At 39.1% G+C, this 8,851-nt stretch overlaps 1 pseudogene; it reads left to right on the top strand.

Annotated features, from left to right (window-relative positions):
- Positions 1–3,331: 3,331 nt before the first annotated feature.
- On the top strand, positions 3,332–4,916 carry LOC146984215 (uncharacterized; annotated as a pseudogene).
- The last annotated feature ends 3,935 nt before the right edge of the window (positions 4,917–8,851 follow it).

The raw sequence follows: 8,851 nt of genomic DNA, 5'->3' as shown, positions 1-8,851 counted from the left end.
GCTGTTAATATATTTATCATTTGAGTAGACTGAATGTTAATTTTTTTCACACCAATCTTCAAAAATTCAAGCAATTTTTCCAAACATTTCATACAAATTCAACGTCCTTCTTATAAGTTTTACTTTTTAATCTTTTCTCACGTATTTCAGATTTCAACCCTTCTACTCTTACATGCTCGACTTTTAGCCTTCAGATATGATGTAGTTATTCTAACTTTATCCTTACCTTTAAAGGATTGTAACAACTTCTATATTATTTTACTTTTATTCCTCAGATATTCTTTTTCATATATTAGTGATGGTTCAACAATGTTTTCAAGCCACCAGTTTTAAACTTGTTTGAGTAGACTCAAGCTTTTCAATTCATTCATACTATTCTTCATTAATTCAAGTAATTAGCACCCATTTCATACATCCTCCATCTTTCATCTTCTACTTTTACTATTCAGATATTGTTTAATCTACATTAGTAATGGTTCAAAAATGTTTTCAAACTGTCAGTTTTAAGTAAATCCGAGTAGACTTCAGACTTTCAATTTCTTCATACTGATCTTCAACAATTCAAGTAATTTCAAACCATTTCATACTCTTCATATATTGTTTCATCTCTTCAAGATTTCTTCAGCAGTTTCTTAACTTAATTCAGCATAGTTTCAACAATTTATTCAGCTCATTCAGCTTCCAGCTTCCAGCATTCACCCGTATTTCCTTCAGGAAATGCATTTTCTAGTTCTTTCTGTTTTGCTTTTCGCCTCTATTGTCTTTTTCAGTAATTCTCTCTCTCCGTCACTGCATGTTGCTTTAAGGCTATGGAGTCTAGTGGTGTCACTGGTAATAGGGTCCCATGGGCTCTCTGTACACCATGGCTGGGGCCTGAGAGCTGGCTGCATAATATGATGGTGGGGGGGAGGGCTCGTGTTCTCTTGTCCTACTTTAAAAAGGGTCTCTGTGTGTGTGTGTGTGTGTGTGTGTGTGTGTGTGTGTGTGTGTGTGTGTGTGTGTGTGTGTGTGTGTGTGTGTGTGTGTGTGTGTGTGTGTGTGTGTGTGTGTGTGTGTGTCCTACATCAAACTTTGAAGTGACACCAAGTCACCAAGAGAAGCTGACCTACACAAAAGAGGTCATTTTCACATTCATTCATGACTGGTACTTTCTTCATCTTTTCTTTTTTGTATTAGTTGGAAAACTGATCTACATCTGTAGAGCTTTCTATCTTATAGCCACTATAGAGTTTCTGTGGACTAAACACAATTCATCGTTATGTCTCACCAAATCTGTTAATCGTGTTCATGTTATGTCATGTCTTGATTAGTTTCACGTGTTGGTCCTTTATGTTTTAGTTGAGTCAAGTCACTCATGTCCAGTCCTGTCATGCATTTCCTGTTTTATTTTGTACCCACCTGTTTCCCTCTTGTTTCAGATCCTGACTTCATCCCTTTGTGTGCTTTCCCTCCGTTGTCATTGTCAATCCCGCCCGTGGTTCCACCTGTGTCCCCCTCATGTTCAAATAGTCCTTGTCCTGTTGTCAGTTTGTTTTGTCAGTCTTCAGTCTGGTAGCCATGGAAATCCTCAAGTTTTGAGTCACATTTTGGAGTGTTTAGTCTATCTAAGTGAGTGTTTTTGCTGTATTTTTTAGCCTCCTTGAGAGCGTTTTTTGTTTGAAAATACATTTCTTTTGAGTGGTGCATTTCAGTCATCCGGCCGTGTAAGGTCGTTACATTTATTTGATGAATATCAAATGGATACACTTTCCATCTTGCCATCTGCAATGACAAAGTGAAACACGTAGATTTTTTTTTTTTTTTTGTCATTTGCTGTTACACTTCAAATTGTGGTCAAGTGCCATGTTTGCTTCATTTATTTTTTAACCCGATGACATGAGGTAATGGAACCGACTGGACACTGTAAGACAGTCAGACACCCACCGTGAAATGTTGTCTAAGTTTTCTCTAGACTGAATGTCACCATTCTCTGCCTTTTTGATTATCTGTAAACTAATCAACCACCTAGGCTCAAACCTCATCATTTGGGAACTGTTTCTCATCACTCTAAAATGTAACACCTTCTGTTTACTTGATTCACTCTGTTGGTCTCAGTGCGAGAAGTGAAAGGATCTAGGTGACTTATTGTCAAGACCCCTGATGATCAAAGGTCTCCAGATGCGAATGGTGTCTCTATGCAAAGTCCCAATTGTTATGTGAATTAGAAGTGTTTCTGTTCTGGTTGGGTATTTAAGGGAAAGAGCAAGAACCTCACTTCGAGTTGATCTGCTTACCAGAGCTCCCACACATCGAGTGTGTTGCATTATCTGTTTCTTAAGTATTGTTACTATTTGCTATAGTTTGTTCATTTTGTACATCACAATAAACTGGAATGTTAACCCTTCATTTCTGATATTGCCTTATTGAGACTTTGTTCTAAATAATTAAGAATCTGTTATTGGATATTTTATTTGGTCTTTAGTTATATGGTAAGTTTCATTTGGTTAACATTCATACCCTTAACCTCTGAGTTGAATAGAAAAGATTGAGTATCATGTCCTTTAACCATTGAGTTATATTTTTATGACCTCTGAATATCTCAACCTAGGGTGTCTGGGTGTCTCTTCTATGTTAAGAAGGTCACTGAATAGTTTAAGTCTATATCTGCCATCCCTGAACTAAGTTAGTCTAAAAAGATCTTAGTTATATGGTAAGTTTCACTGGACACTATTCACACCCTTAAACCTCTGAGTTGGACAGACAAGATTGAGTATCATGTTCTTATACCTCTGAATACTTCAACCCAGGCATCAAGGCTATTCTTCTATGTTAAGAAGGTCACTGAGTGGGTTTTAATAATCCATCACTGAACTAAGATTGATTCCTGTTTTCTTAACAATAGAATTGATTCTTTAAAGTGTTTATATTTTAAAATGATTGATTAACTTTTAATTCCTCCACCAATATTTAAGAGTAAAGTTATTTTTAAATGGAGTCAGATTAAACGAGTATTTACTTTACTTTATTTTGAAAACCTCATCTTAACACCGGAAAGACAAGACACGTATTGGGGAGATATTGTTAAATATTGATGAATATTTCCTCCCCTACAGTTTGGTGACCCTGACGTGATCTCGTGATTGCAGCAAGCAGAAAGGCGAGAAAAAATCAATTCCGGCGGATCAAACAATGAGGTTTGAATTCCTTTGTGTCTACAGACAGCTTCTGTGGTAAGTGCAAATTTACAGCTGTGACAAAAGATTCAGGGGAAAGTTTGAATTCATCACATATAGACACATGGTATAGAACGGATCGACATATCCACTGATAGATCGGAGACCGTAGAAATCCGATGGGGGGAAAGGTTTCAACTCACAACTCACTAGGACAGGGATGTTCGAGTGTAGAAATAGATGAACAGATAATGGACACAGTTGGTTTGCAAGTCTATGAGACTTTTGTCCGTCTGCGCGATCTTGGCGTAAGTTTTAAAATGGGAAAACAGTGAAATTCTTCACTGGTATTCAACAAAAGGCGTCGCATTAAAATCTAAAAGTAAATTTCGCGATCTCCCTGCAGCGATTTTATATTTGCTCCGACGCAATGATTTAAAGATGATAGCAGAGGGAGAACGTACTTTGGAGAACATCCAAAGTTCAAAAAGACTTCAATCAGAAGAAATAAAAAACCTAAGAGCACAAATTGACGCATTCCATTATGAAAAAAATCAGCTGGGCACGCCAGAGCGAAACAATGGAGGCAGAAATTAAACTGCTAAAACAAAAATTAAACTTAGACAAATGCTACACTTCCACACTGGAAGACTACTGTGGCGATGTTGGTTTTCCAGTGGCAGCTATTAAAGAGGCTGTCATTAGCTCCAAAGGCATAGAGTACTATGATCAAGACGACGGCCCTCTTTGTAATGCTAAGTTTAAACACTTTAGCTCCACTCAAAGCCAAATGAAGACCTTGTCTCAAAACAGACAAAATTCCAAGAAATCTGTCAAAATATCTGTAATGAAAACAGTAAGAAACGCAAACAATGACATCACTACATTACTCGAGCATTATCATGCGAAGAATTGTTCAAGACACAAAGAAGTAGTCGGCATCATGCCTCGCCGCGGGCCCTTTCAAAGTTATTGGGACAAACTAATGCTTCAGGCTTCTGTTTACAACCTAGAACCCCGAGATGTGTGGCAAATAGTCTTGCTCACCATTCCAGACGAGTTGCATTCTAAAATCCCCAAGAACTCAGATCTGGAACAATTCTTGAGAGACAGCTCGGAGAAGAAAACCAATAACGACATCTATGGCCGTCTAAAAGAGGTTTTACTTCAGATGAGAGGGACCACCACAGGCCGAGTGGCACAGAATCCTTGAACTTAAACAATCAAATAAAGAAACATTTGAGGCATTTGCAGAGCGTATATGTGGGTAGCCTTCAGAGAATACAGTGGGGTGGAAGATTGCAACCGTAACCATGAATCCTCTTACAAATGCTGCGCAACAATGCTGGACCACACGTTCAGAATGCGTTAGCTCTGGGTGGGGACCCACCCCACAAACACATTCAACGCACTCGTTGAATGGGCCACAAAAATAGAACAGAGGTCAGAAACTCTAAAAACTGTGCCCGTAGCCGCAACTCAATGGGTAAGCTGAAGGAGAAAATAATGTCATCATTTGTGACTATTGTCGTCGTCCAGGCCATAAAATAGAACGTTGTTTCAAACTACATGGTGCCCCACAGTCAAGACCCAAATTCAGAAAAGTAACTGGTACATCTCTGCGAGATCACACAGAAACTACTAACATGAGAGACACCAGATGTGAGTGGCCCTTACGCAGACGTCCTAGCTGCTCTAGAAAAAATGAAGAACAAAAATAGGGATGCGTTGGCCTCCATTTGGGAGCATTGTTTCGAGTGGTAACCGTGTAAAAGTAAAATCTAATCTTGGAGGCCGATTAGTTGACATTTTAATTGACACCGGTGCTGCTTGCTCCTGCACAAACATCCACTACCTCTCACAAATGAAACCATTCAAATCAAAGGAATAGGTGACACTTTAATGACAGCGACACTTACAAAACCAGTCCGACTTGATTTAGGCGCAGTAGTGTTAACCGAGCCGTTCTGGGTATTTACCTGGAAACAGCGAGGGTACAGTTTTGGGCATGGACATAATGGAAAAGCATGGCTTTGTCTCAACTGTTTGGAAAAACAGATTGAGATCATCACAGAGAAAACAGCTAAGAAAAATTCTGTCAGAAACTGTGCCAGCATTATGTCCATCACCACCCTGACCCAGCACAACAGCTAATTGATAAACACAGTGACATGTGGGTCAATCATGAACATGATTGTGACCTTCCTGACTTTGAAGTGAGTATTGAGGGAAATCCACCACCCCAAGTTTTGACTGAAGATTCGTGCAAATGTATTACAGGCATGTCCAAATCTCACATGCTAAACTCGCTTCAAAAAGTGAAAGGAACTTCGAACTATCTCCACGAGTGGATCCCACACTTTGCCAGTACTGTAACACCCTGGGTACATTGTCAAAAGGCACGTTAAAGTCCTCTGACATCAAAGACTGGACTAATGAGAATTAAAAAAGCGTCCACTGAACCTAAAGGTCGTGTTTGTACCACACCAGTCTTGCAGATGCCTAAACCACCCAAAAACCAAAGAAATGTCACAGATGGATTTCAATGGTCCACTCACCAGTGCCAAAAGGGGGGTACAAAATGGGTTGATGCCAAGCCAGCTTGCAAGAATTGTGGCACTGGTCTCAGGGAACCAAATTATCCCTCTGTTTGGAGCACCCTTCTAAATATGATCAGACCGAAAACAACCATCTCACATTTTCCATTGCCATCCCAGGGACTCCTGATGTCAGGAAACTATCAGGAACAACCTGCACACAACTAGGCCATCAAGTCCCACTTATTCACAAATGCACAGGAGATGGATATGGAAAATGTTCTAAGGGGCCATGTACATCCAACATTCACACTTCTTCCAAAACAATCACAAACATGACCCCCCGGATTAGCACCGGAACCAAATGATAAATTTCAACATTCACTGTAGAGAGAGATCTACCCATCTCCCCACTCATAACAGAGCAGTTATATGAGTTATTTTCCAAATCTCCATAATCTCACAACAGTTTGTTTTTCATTTAATTTTAATTTCTTTCCAAAAGACTAACTGTCTGTAAAGACCCCTAGGCATGTCCTAAACAATTTAATTGATAAAGATATCAATTATTCAGAACTGTTCTCTACTTTAATGATGTATAATAACAATGAATGTACTGTATGTTTTGGGTTCTTTGTCACTTTTCCACTTATTCACCCAGAACAGGTTTTTTCCAAATTCCACCACCATATGCGCAATAGGCAGTGTGGTGAAGAATCAGATAATACAATGGGACCACATCATGGGGTATATGACATTAAGAAAACATTGAGACCTTGTTTACTTCTCGCACATGTTGTATGAAATTACAGTTATATAATCTGTACTTGTAACACCCTCAAACCTTTCAAATGATTCCAAGCTCATCAACGTCCCGTCTCTACATGGATACTCAGAAGCCATCCAGATGTCATACACACAGTGGTGTGTTACCAGTAAAATTGAACTCTTCCCTACGGGGTTTGACCTGTCCAGATCATCTACACGCTCAGCACAGTATGCATACACTTGGTGGATTGGGTGTTCAAAGGATGTGTAATTGCCAGCTCAATCATATTCATTGCCACTCTAATCCAGTGTGTTGCTACATCCGATGCGCCCCTCCGTTCCTCCGCAAAGCAACGCACTCTGCTTTCGTACTCAGCCCCTTGCAACTGCCAGATTTACAAAGACTGAAATAATAGAATTATGGGTGTGGGTATGAACTGTCAATTTTCAAGTTGACCCTATCGTTTTGTTCTGTGTTTATTTTTTATTTTGTTTGCATTTCCCAGATGGCTCTCAGGGGCCAAAGGGGGGAAACTGTAAGACAGTCAGACACCCACCGTGAAATGTTGTCTAAGTTTTCTCTAGACTGAATGTCACCATTCTCTGCCTTTTTGATTATCTGTAAACTTAATCAACCACTAGGCTCAAACCTCATCATTTGGGAACTGTTTCTCATCACTCTAAAAATGTAACACCTTCTGTTTACTTGATTCACTCTGTTGGTCTCAGTGCGAGAAGTGAAAGGATCTAGGTGACTTATTGTCAAGACCCCTGATGATCAAAGGTCTCAGATGCGGAATGGTGTCTCTATGCAAAGTCCCAATTGTTATGTGAATTAGAAGTGTTTCTGTTCTGGTTGGGTATTTAAGGGAAAGAGCAAGAACCTCACTTCGAGTTGATCTGCTTACCAGAGCTCCCACACATCGAGTGTGTTGCATTATCTGTTTCTTAAGTATTGTTACTATTTGCTATAGTTTGTTCATTTTGTACATCACAATAAACTGGAATGTTAACCTTCATTTCTGATATTGCTTATTGAGACTTTGTTCTAAATAATTAAGAATCTGTTATTGGATATTTATTTGGTCTTTAGTTATATGGTAAGTTTCATTTGGTAACATTCATACCCTTAACCTCTGAGTTGAATAGAAAAGATTGAGTATCATGTCCTTTAACCATTGAGTTATATTTTATGACCTCTGAATATCTCAACCTAGGTGTCTGGGCTGTTCTTCTATGTTAAGAAGGTCACTGAATAGTTTAAGTCTATATCTGCCATCCCTGAACTAAGTTAGTCTAAAAAAGATCTTAGTTATATGGTAAGTTTCACTGGACACTATTCACACCTTACCTCTGAGTTGGACAGACAAGATTGAGTATCATGTTCTTATACCTCTGAATACTTCAACCCAGGCATCAAGGCTATTCTTCTATGTTAAGAAGGTCACTGAGTGGTTTTAATAATCCATCACTGAACTAAGATTGATTCCTGTTTTCTTAACAATAGAATTGATTCTTAAAGTGTTTATATTTTAAATGATTGATTAACTTTTAATTCCACCAATATTTAAGAGTAAAGTTATTTTTAAATGGAGTCAGATTAAACGAGTATTTACTTTACTTTATTTTGAAAACCTCATCTTAACACCGGAAAGACAAGACACGTATTGGGGAGATATTGTTAAATATTGATGAATATTTCCTCCCCTACAACACTGCTTAAAAAAGTTTCACACTTTGGTATTTGAAGTCCCACAGTTCACAGTGTGTGTCAGAAACCAAGCAATGGAACTCTCTGTTAGACCTTGATGATAAAACTGTGGCGTAGGTCGTGTCACATGTATAAAACCATTTCTAGAGTTTGGAGTGTTCATCTCAGCAGCACTCTATCAACCAGGTCTTTATGGTAGAGTGGCTAGATGGAAGCCACTTTGAGTAAAAAGCATATGACAGGCTGCTTGGAGTTTGTCAGACAGCATTTAAAGGACTCTGAGAGCACGGGGAAAAAAAGATTCTCTGATTTGATGAGACACAAATTGAACCCTTTGGACAGGAGTACTGCAAACACCAGCCACTGCTCATCACCTGGCTAATACAGCCCCTACTGTGCAGTACGGTGCAAGCAGCGGCAGGAACTGCATAGAGAGGCCTTGACGAAAAAGATTGCTTCAGATAGCCCCACTGAACATCTGTGGAGATGTTTCCCATCCAAACTGATGCATGCAAGGAGCTATCGGGCCAAATGAGACAAACTGCCCAAATCCAGATGTGCAGAGCTTGTAGAGACTTACCCAGAAAGATTCACAGTTGCAATTGCTGCCAAACAGGCTTTTAGGCTTTTAAGTACAGGATTAGGCATTCAAATATTTCCCAGTTTTTGAATTTTAATAAATT

This window comes from Trachurus japonicus, chromosome 7 (assembly GCF_045865225.1).
Source record: "Trachurus japonicus isolate A0001 chromosome 7, Traja_1.0".
Taxonomy (NCBI): Eukaryota; Metazoa; Chordata; class Actinopteri; order Carangiformes; family Carangidae; genus Trachurus; species Trachurus japonicus.
The sequence above is the reverse complement of the archived record's forward strand: the minus strand, read 5'-3'. Positions and strand labels throughout refer to the sequence as shown.